The sequence below is a fragment of the Schistocerca piceifrons genome, chromosome 7, assembly GCF_021461385.2.
Source record: "Schistocerca piceifrons isolate TAMUIC-IGC-003096 chromosome 7, iqSchPice1.1, whole genome shotgun sequence".
In the NCBI taxonomy this organism is placed as follows: domain Eukaryota; kingdom Metazoa; phylum Arthropoda; class Insecta; order Orthoptera; family Acrididae; genus Schistocerca; species Schistocerca piceifrons.
The window spans coordinates 99,759,687-99,770,846 of record NC_060144.1 but is presented as its reverse complement, the minus strand read 5'-3'; the positions used below and the strand labels follow the sequence as shown (position 1 = coordinate 99,770,846).

The following is an 11,160-nucleotide window of genomic DNA, read 5'->3' as shown; positions in this document are numbered from 1 at the left end:
CTTGAAACCATTCTTTCATCCAATATGCATTCTTTTGCCTTAATTAATGTACGATATGTTAATGCAATGAGGAGTACCAAATGGAGAAGGGTATTGGATTGTACAATGCTGAAACATGTTTGAAAAATATCCGTCAGATTCTGAATGAGATTTTCACTCTACAGCGGAGTGTGCGCTGATATGAATCTTTCTGGCAGATTGAAACTGTGTGTTGGACCGAGACTCGAACTCGGGACCTTTGCCTTTCGCGGGCAAGTGCTCTACCAACTGAGCTACCCAAGCACGACTAACGCCCCGCCCTCACAGCTTTACTTCTGCCAGTACCTCGTCTCCTACCTTCCAGACTTTACAGAAGCTCTCCTGCCAACCTTGCAGAACTAGCACTCCTGAAAGAAAAGATATTGCGTAGACATGGGATAGCCACAGCCTGGTGGATGTTTCTAGAATGAGATTTTCACTCTGCAGCGGAGTGTGCGCTGATAGGAAACTTCCTGGCAGACTAAAACTGTGTGCCGGACCGAGATTCGAACTCGGGACCTTTGCCTTTCGCGGGGAAGTGCTCTACCAACTGAGCTACCCAAGCACGACTCACGCCTCCGTCCTCACAGCTTTACTTCTGCCAGGTCCCGAGTTCTAGTCTCGGTCCGGCACACAGTTTTCAAAAATGGTTCAAATGGCTCTGAGCACTATGGGACTTAACATCTATGGTCATCAGTCCCCTGGAACTTAGAACTACTCAAACCTAACTAACCTAAGGACTTCACACAATACCCAGCCATCACGAGGCAGAGAAAATCCCTGACCCCGCCGGGAATCGAACCCGGGAATCCGGGCGTGGGAAGCGTGAACGCTACCGCACGACCACGAGCTGCGGGCCACACAGTTTTAATCTGCCAGAAAGTTTCATCCGCCAGTTAGATTGTGTGTATAAACAACCAGAACGTTCCTACCACACTTCCCTATGGCACTCTTTCGTCTTCGGTGAATCACCGCCATAGAGGGCTCTATTACTGAAAAAGTCTTGCGGAAACTCTCGTGAGTGAAATCTATTCCACATGCTCTCAGACCGTCACCGGTGTGCCGTTTGACTCTGAGTTCTTTCAGCAAACCTAGGAATATAGAATCTGATTGTTGCTCTTCACCCATGGTTTGCAGGACATCTTGCGAGTAAAGGTTAAGTTAATTTCTCACGAGCGGTGCACACACAGACATATATGGACATATATGTCTGAAAGCCAGGACTCTAGGTGGGGCCGGTCCTGTTCTGGTATTTTATTGTCCACAAACTAGGCCTAATGCATTAAAGATTTTGCTTTGTGGCAAAGTGTTTTGAAATTCTGACAAACAGTTACAGTTTTCGAAATAGTGGTCTACTTTAAGCAGCAAACAATGCTGTGACGTGTGATTGTATCTTCCCATATAAAGCGTTATCTTAAGTGTAAGAAGGGAACCATATTCAAATCTTGAAGAAACATCCAAACCATGTCCTCCGTATTTCACTGTTGATTGTATACATGACGTCAAGCAACGTTGTGCTAGCATTCGTCAAATTTCAAGCTTTCCAGCGGACTGCCTCTGAGCACAGGATAACTCAACACTCCAACTGACTGGTGTTCAGTCATCCAGAGTCCAGTGGCGTCGCTTTTTACACACCTCACGCGTCGCTTAGCGTTGACTGTGATAATGTGTGGCTTACGTTGAAATGCTCTACCGTTATACCTGTTACGTCTTCCCTGTACGCTCTGTGGTTCTTTAGTGGATACAGGAGCGGAGAACAGATGCTGTTCACGAAGAGAGAATACAGATATTAATTTATTCTGCATCTAACGTCAAATAGTCATAATAATACGTAACTTCGTTGCAGTAGTTGCAGTGCCAGTTACCGACAGTGGATTTAAATGTAGAAATAGATACACATACAAAAGATCTAGAAATCTTTCACTGCCCAATACTATGCCTATTCAGAATATGTGGAACGCTGGCCACTATGAAAATCTGTAAATGCTATTCAAGTGGCAAGGACGCAAAGTGGAGTCACTGAATGAATGTTTGAACTTAACTTCACTCGTCGCTGGAGCTATGAAGAGGGGATGCTTGCATCTCATTGGCAGCGATGTAATAGTTCGTGGAATCACCTCGTGTTGCGGTGGCAGCTGCGAGAAACGCGGCGGCATAACTGGCGGCGCGCGTATCTGAAGGCATGGCCGACTGGATAGTGCCAGATAGCGCAGTGCCCTATTCCGTTTATCTCCATATGCGTAGTCACTTTACGAGCTGGACTCCTGGTAGCGCTATGGAACTGACGAGTGAGTCCCTCAATTAATTCCATACGATTTTTATAACTGCTCTCCGCAATGTCCTACAGTGTTCGTCCATTGGTACATGAGGCCTGTCTGGTCTTTGTTTACCTCTGGTTGACCTTTCAACTTCACAACACAACAGCAACAGTCGACTTGGGAACCTTTCAATGGGCTGAAATGTTCCTGATGGACTTCTTACACTACTGGCCATTAAAATTGCTACACCACGAAGATGATGCGCAACAGACACGAAATTTAACCGACAGGGCGAATATGCTGTGTTATGCAAATGATTAGTTTCTCAGAACATTCACACAAGGTTGGCGCCGGTGGCGACACCTACAACGTGCTGACATGAGGAAAGTTTCCAACCGATTTCTCATAAACAACAAGCAGTTGACCGGCGTTGCCTGGTGAAACGTTGTTGTGACGCCTCGTGTAAGGAGGAGAAATGCGTACCATCACGTTCTCGACTAAGGTCGGATTGTAGCCTATCGCGATTGCGGTTAATCATATCGCGACATTGCTGCTCGCGTTGGTCGAGATCCAGTATAGCAGAATATGGAATCGGTGGGTTCAGGAGGGTAATACGGAACGCCGTGCTGGATCCCAACGGCGTCGCATCACTAGCAGTCGAGATGACAAGCATCTTATCCGCATGGCTGTCACGGATCGTGCAGCCGCGTCTAGATTCCTGAGTCAACAGATGGGAACGTTTGCAAGACAACAACCATCTGCACGAACAGTTCGACGACGTTTGCAGCAGAATAAATTATTAGCTCGGAGACTATGGCTGCGGCTACCCTCGACGCTGCATCACAGACAGGAGCGCCTGCGATGGTGCACTCAACGACGAACCTGAGTGCACGAATGGCAAAACGTAATTTTTTCGGATGAATCCAGGTTCTGTTTATAACATCGTGATGGTCGCATCCGTGTTTGGCGACATCGCGGTGAACGCACATTGGAAGCGCGTATTCGTCATCACACGGCGTGATGGTATGGGGTGCCATTGGTTACACGTCTCGGTCACCTCTTGCTCGCATTGACGGCACTTTGAACAGTGGACATTACATTTCAGATGTGTTACGACCCGTGGCTCTACCCTAAATTTCAGCAGGATGCTGGCCAGCACATTCTCCAGATCTCTCACCAATTGAAAACGTCTGGTCAATGGTGACCGAGCAACTGGCTCGTCACAATACGCCAGTCACCACTCTTGAACTGTGGTATCGTGTTGAAGCTGCATGGACATCAGTACCTGTACACCCCATCCAAGCTCTTTTTGACTCAATGTCCAGGCTTATCAAGGTCGTAATTAAGGCCAGCGGTGGTTGTTCTGGGTACTGATTTATCAGGATCCATGCACCCAAATTGCGTGAAAATGTAATCACATGTCAGTTCTAGTATAACATATTTGTCCAATGAATACCCGTTTATTATCTGCATTTCTTCTCGGTCTAGCAATTTTAATGGGCAGTAGTGTACTTAGCTGACATGCAACGAGTAGTCCACACTCGAAATCAATCAGTTCTCCTAACCGATTACTTCTTCTGTCACTGTTTCTCTATTAAGAACACAATAATCCCACCTCCTATTCTACTGGAGGGTCCACCCGTCGTGGAATTTTGATGCAAATTTCGCATTACTTAGGCCTTTCAGGTTGTATTTGTATGTCATCGCGTTCAGATAGCGTGCTCCCTTATCAGTGAGTGTCCCACTGTCTAAGAAAGAACAGAATCGGAAGTAGCAAAACGTGCAAAAAAAGGCACTTGGGGGAGAGAGAGAGAGAGAGAGAGAGAGAAAGAGAGAGATAGCGTGTTGGGTTGGGTTGGGAGGAAGCAAGAGAGTGAGGGTGCAGGCTCGGAGCGCAGCCGGAGGGTTGGGAAGGAGAGGGTTAGGGGAGGGGGAGGGCGCTGGGAGGGGTGGCGCTGTGTATGCAGATTAGCCGGTATCCGTGTTTCCAGCAGGGGGGCTGGTAACTGCATTAAGCGTGCCAGCGGGCTCGCCTGTTCCGCGGGCACAATTGGGCCGTCACGCGCGCTAACTGGCAGCATTAGCCCGCATTAGCGGCGTGGTCGCGGTTCGCACCAGGCAGGGGCGTGTCCTGGCTGTGGGGGCGTACTGTGGGGGCGTACTGTATAGCATGTCGTGGCAGCAGCTCTCGCCTGTAAAGTGGCACGGCGCCCTCTTACACCGTGTCCCCTGCCCTTGACCTGCGAGGCGACGTGCACATACTGGGAGGAAATAAAGTGTCCTAATTCCGTCTCCAGATCGCTATCCTTCATTTTACTATTAGCTGACAAACCAAGCATATCCACGGTTTGCTAATTTTTTGTTAGAAACGAAACGTACATGTACTGCTGCAGAGCTGCTTCGCGTGTCTACTACATGATTTTGTAGTACCTCTTTCCAGATCTATAGACGGCTTTTGTTTTCACCTACAGCCGTTTGCCCTTCACTGTTGAAAGCTGTCAAACGCGCTGCTTGTGTCGATAATTTCCTTATGTTGACTCCACTGTAAGAGTTCCTTAGAAATAAGGAATAAATGTATTCAGAATGGTTCAAATGGCTCTAAGCACTATGGGACTTAACATCTGAGGTCATCAGTCACATATAACTTAAAACTACTTAAACCTAACTAACCTAAGGAAATCATAGAGATCCATGCCCGAGGCAGGATTCGAACCTGCGGCCGTAGCAGCAGCGCGGTTCCGGACTGAAGTGCCTACAACCGCTCGGCCCTAGGGCTAATAAATGTATTAAAACTTCATTAATGATGTGGCATTTTTTTCAAACACCTCAGTGATTATGACGTCATACGTCTTTACCTATGGGTCGTTCAACGTAATATTTGTTTACATAGAAGTGGCCGTGCGGTTAAAGGCGCTGCAGTCTGGAACCGCAAGACCGCTACGGTCGCAGGTTCGAATCCTGCCTCGGGCATGGATGTTTGTGATGTCCTTAGGTTAGTTAGGTTTAACTAGTTCTAAGTTCTAGGGGACTAATGACCTCAGCAGTTGAGTCCCATAGTGCTCAGAGCCACTTGAACATTTTTTTTGTTTACATACATTTACCTACATGTTTAGATACTGTGTGCAAAATGCGTTGTGGATAGAGTTAGTAACACAGAAGTAATAAATTTAAACATCATGCATCACGCGACAGTTTTTCACACATCTCATTGTTTATGACGTCATGCCTCCTGACCTATGATAAGTAGGTGATTTTTACCCCCACAGAGATTGTTACCCGACGCTAAGGCATATGTATGTCAAGTCCGGTAGAGATCGGTTCAGTGGTTTAGGATATGAGGAAGTGTGTACCAAGTCTGGCTGAAATCGGTGCAGAAGTTTAGAATACAATGAAGACACAAACATACATTTTAATTAAATGTATGGATAATAGGTTTCGGACTAGTTGCCATCTTCACATCTCTCATAAAAAATTATTTTATAAGTGCAGCTGATTAAAATTTACAAATGGTCTATAGTCTACGTTTGCAAAGCTACAAGATCCTTAGGAAATTAGTTGCAATATAACTTTGCGCAACATAACGTTCGTAGAGTAACCTGTCGAATATGGACGAAAACTTCTCTGTCGTAACTAGTCATACAACAGACTAATGCAGATTTGTAAAAAAAAAAAAAAAAAAAAAATGGTTCGAATGACCCTGAGCACTATGGGATTAAAAATGTGAGGTGATCAACTCCCTAGAACTTAGAACTATTTAAACCTAACTAACCTATGGACATCACACACATTCATGTCCGATGCAGGATTCGAACCTGCGACAGTAGCGGTAGGTCGGTTACAGACTGAAGCGCCTAGAACCACTGACCACGCTGTCCGGCTTAGCTTTGTAAATAGTTTGAAAACGCCCTCCATTTGAAGAGAGTGGGCCTATGTAATTCATAAGAAATACTCCTGAGTATAGGATGAAACGCTGATGTGACGTTCAATACCATTAATTTAGTAGTATCTTTTATTCACGACATCATTCCACAGAGGGAAGTTCCATAGGCTACAAACTTTGCACCATTTAGGAGCCTTAAAAATTTTTTAAAATGTTTTAGGATAATTGTTTCATAGAGTTCTTTTAAAAGATTTTGAAGGCATTAAATTTGACATCAATGTTTCATTCTATACTCAGGAGTGTTTCTCATGAATTACATGAGTCGACTCTCTTCAAATACAGGGCGCTTTCCAACGTTGTAAGTGTGGTTTCTTAAAAATGTATCTGCAAAACCGAAGCAGGCTGCTGTATAGCTGGTTATGACGGTGAACTATTACTTCCATATGCGACACGTTACTCTGTAAGTATAACTAATTTTATGTTTCACAAATTTGTATTACAACTAATTTATTAAGAATACTGTAGCTGTATAAACTTAAATTTTAAATTTGAACCAACTTTAAGTATACAATGTTTCTTTTGTAATAGATCTGAAGATGGGCAGCTGGCCCGAAATGGGTCGTATGGAAATGAAGGAAAGCAATCTGCAGGACTGAATTTGGACACTTTTTTATAAGCAACCATCGCGAAAACTCCATGAAGATGATCACGTCGAGTTTTGATAAAATTGTGGAAGCAAGGTACTCTATACCGCTCGTCGTTGATTAAGCAGTGTATGCCAGTCCAACTGATTGTACGATGCACAATGTGAATAAGAAATAAGATTCTAGATCTGAGCAGAGTTGGTTCATGAATGGAATCCGTAATTTTCAGTGTCTCGTTTCAGAACGATTCGCTCATTTTGTTATCCAAATCGTCTTAAGGGCTGTACATTGCACTGATAATGGCTGCACACCATCTCAGGTATGAGCGGTGTGGAATGATGGTCTGCTGTTAGTAGTGAACACTGATACTTACCCCCACAACTCACTGCTAAGTGTCTTATGACCTCTTCTCTCCAGGCTGTAACTGTTACACTGGTACTATGCTATAGAAGGTTAAGTTCTAACACAGAGAATAATGCAAAACGGCTGTTACGTCAGAACGCATTATATAGCGCTGTAGGAATGCTATTTCACAGGAGTTGTTCCAGATTGTGACCGCTATCATATGACCAATTGTTGAACGGCAACACACGGACCGCCCTAAAAGATAGAGCATTTCATGAGGTTGGGGATACAAATTCTATGGCTGCAAACAAGTACGTTCTCGACATCTGCTCGTGAACACGTGTAAGTGTCGTAGAGTTGTCAGATACTGAAGCCTTGTGGAGAGAAAACAGGGGATTTGTCACCTGTGCGGTCAACAGTGAATACCATGTGTGTGTAGAAAAAGTATTTTATGTGTACAGGACACCAGTACCAGCTACATACATTTCTACCAGAGTGTACCAGGGATAGCGGGAAAAAAGTTATTTAATAAATAGAATGGAAAGCAAAAGATAAATACATTTACCTGAACCACCGCGAAAGTCTTTTGATGAAATTGGAACTCGCTCTGTAAAGTTCAAGCCTAGTAATTGAACAGTGGTGGCATGTGTTAGGGCCCGCGTGCGATAATAGAGGTGATACTTGTGCACGCTTTCTATCGATTCTGGCACTATAGTGGCTGGCACGAAAATAGGGGTTAAAGGTCATCTCGACATCTTACAGCATTGCCAGTTTTTCTATAGTTATAATTTCAAATTTTTGTAAAAATCAACTGATCTGATGGTATGGCTCTGAGAACTGTGGGACTTAGCTTCTAAGGTCATCAGTCCCCTAGAACTTAGAACTACTTAAAACTAACTAACCTAAAGACATCACACACATCCATGCCCGAGGCAGGATTCGAACCTGCGACCGTAGCAGTCGCGCGGTTGCAGACTGTAGCGCCTAGAACCGCTCGGCTACCCCGGCCGACGTTCTGATGTTACTGCGCTGTTGATATATACATTCGATACAGTAGCTCTACAACGTTTTGTAACTTTATGACGTGCATTGCCCACACTACGAAACAGCCAGTAAATCCTTCTGTGAAAAAAATGAGTTAAATTTCGAACATACAAGAAAACCGAATGCAGTAAGATTATATCCGAATGTAATGACATCCGATACAGGATTTTAGGAAAAACTGTTGTTAGTTAATGCAGAACTGACAATCTTATTTTAATGGACAGTCACTGTAGAGCAAACTAATTGCCATCACATGTGTTAAATTTATGAGACGTCTTCTGTAATGGAAAAATATTCGCAGTACGTCCTCTATAACCGAAATGAATAGAGAAACTTGTAAACCAAGTCAGCTTTTTACATAGACAGCACTTACCTAAACTGAAGGATCTTCTAGCTCTGTGTCTTCAGATTCACTGTCGCTTGTTTCAGCCAGGAGTATCATCACAGATACTACTATGGTGTCTCTTAAACCCTGGTTCAAGAAATCTGTTTCTTGCAATGCTTCTGCATGTTTTACGCGCCTCTCCCAGTCCTGTTGAGTAACATCGTCAAGAGCTTCAGGTGTTAGTTTCTCTACATCAGCAAATTTGAAAGTACCATTTCTTTTCGCTACTTCTCACTTTACTTGGGTCCATATCAATTCAATGGGATTATACTGGCAGTGATATGGCAGTAGACGTACCACTTGGTGTCCCATTTCGTTTGCCAGTTGATCTAATTCGTAAGTCTTCTTGGTACCTACGATTTCTTTCTTAGACAGGAGTTCAGTCTTCGTTTTATCGACTGAAAATGAAACGTTCTTTTGAAGTCATTTTAACTATTTTTCGACCGCACAAGTACACTACAGGCCAGGGGTCTTCAGCACGCAAAAAGTTCATTGTGCGCAAATGAATGTCTTTGCGTCCCATTAAGCATTTCCGTCCGTCATTACAATTATTGAATTGGAAAATAAAGGGAGCGGAGAAGATGAAGAACGGAGGTCTCTGAGCCCGAGTAATTAATTGTTTGACGGAGGTCAGCCAGTATTTTTTTAGCCGTTGGATACTCTCCTCTGTCGTAACAACCAAGATCAGTTCTACATACGAGCTCTTTGTTAAAATCGTCAAAGTCCGTTGATTTGTATTCACAGTCGTATCCCTTCCTTGGAGAATCGAAACACTCATTCATGTCTCGTAATTCTGTCAACAACACAGATTTGCTAATACGACGTACAGTTGACTTGCAGACACGACAGACTTAAGCAGTAAGTTTATGAATTTGCGCCAAATTTAAGTTATTCCTCACTTCTTCATTGTCGGCCAGATCAGTAAAGAACCTGAGTACATTCGATATGATATTTCTCGATTGTTTACGAAAGTCTTTCCACCCTTTACGCACACTGACTGGAGGAGTACTACAAGTATGCCGTTACTCCTGCATTGTTGTTCACCACTGAACACACGTCAAAGCACCTTTCTAAAGACAGTAAGACACTGAGATCAGACGTGAACACTCGATATAGCATGGTAACACTGAGCTTTCAGCTGCTCTGACTTAGTGCACTGCTAACGGTACCTACATGGCAACAAGGCCGAGAGGCGGGCGAATCACAGCCCACAGCCTCTGCTGGTGGCAGGCAGCGTCCATGACCTTGAGGACTCTACTTTCGTGCCTGCCACTATAGTCATATCATCTTTGCTTGATGATGTGTTCCCTCTGACACTGTGTAGCAGCGAGTGGTATGTGGGACACTGAGATGGAGAGCAGTATTATCTGGCATCTACCTAGTCCTGAAGCTGTTGGCATTTATTTGAAATTATGTGCCTGAAAACTCGGCATCCTGGTGATTGCAGAGAGTTGAAACTGTTGACCGTTGGGCTATGGGGGCCTGTATCTTCCTGATGCATTGATCGTTGCTACTGGTGAGTTTAGCGGGCAAGGAGCAGCTCTCGTCATGGACAAACTGGTTATGAAGTGCATCGGTCAATTGTGGTGTGTTAAATACTCTGACACGTACTGGAAAACTTGTTAGCAGCTACGAGCAGGAGAGCAGTATTATCCAGCATCTACCTGGAGTCATGAGTTGTTGGCCTCCTTAGCATTTATTTGAAATTATGTACAAAGACCGTTCAGTAAGTATTGTGCTTAAAGATTGTTAATTCGACCCCAGTGTGGGCTGGCTAAGAATCCGGTTCCTTAAACCATTTCAGTGACCCCTTTTGGCATTGTGTGTGTCAATGTGGAGCTTTCTGTAGGCATCAAACTAGTATTCTGCAATTTTAAGTCTGATAATTGAAATCATTGTTTGTTATCATTGAGTGTTGGATGCTACTAATTGTAATTTCCGTTTGTTGTAGACCTTATGGCTCTTCCAGGGACGAGATATTGGATTTGGCCTGTAAATAAAGTTGTGTGCACGCAGTTTAAAGGTATACACATGTGAGTCATGTATGTGTGCGTGTTTGTATGTGTACATTCTCTTACTCCATGTTGAGGAGTTCTTTGGGTTATAGGTATACATTTTAACCAGCCACTGCCATTTGGTGCTTCCAAATTACAGTGTCTAACAGTCCCTAAGATGGCACATTAGATGTTGTGCCGTCCCAGCGACAGTTGTGTCGTAAAGTCATTAAAAAAATGCTTGGAACAAGAAGTGTATCTCGCGACAAAATAAATGTAAACGAAACATGTTTTTCACCAACAGCATGGGAGGTGTAAAATTTCCCTGTTTCATATTAAATATTAAATTTAATCTTTGTATCAAGCAGTAAACTACTTAAATGTAATAACTTCTATGCTATTCATAAGGGAGGCGAACGCTCCAACATTGTTCTTCTCTTCCACTCTTTTAGCTTGTTTCTAGTAATAGGAAGCGTACATATTGTACCACGAAAGTAATGTAAGCATTTGTACTGTTAACCTTGTTAATATAGTACGTTATAGTGTATATGTGATTTATTTCGATGTACAGTGAACCCCCTGTCATGTTCCT

At 43.7% G+C, this 11,160-nt stretch overlaps 1 non-coding gene across 1 annotated transcript; it reads right to left on the bottom strand.

Annotated features, from left to right (window-relative positions):
- Positions 1–207: 207 nt before the first annotated feature.
- On the bottom strand, positions 208–282 carry Trnas-cga. Its single transcript has one exon. It is a non-coding gene; the product is annotated as a tRNA-Ser (tRNA).
- Between the last annotated feature and the right edge of the window lie 10,878 nt (positions 283–11,160).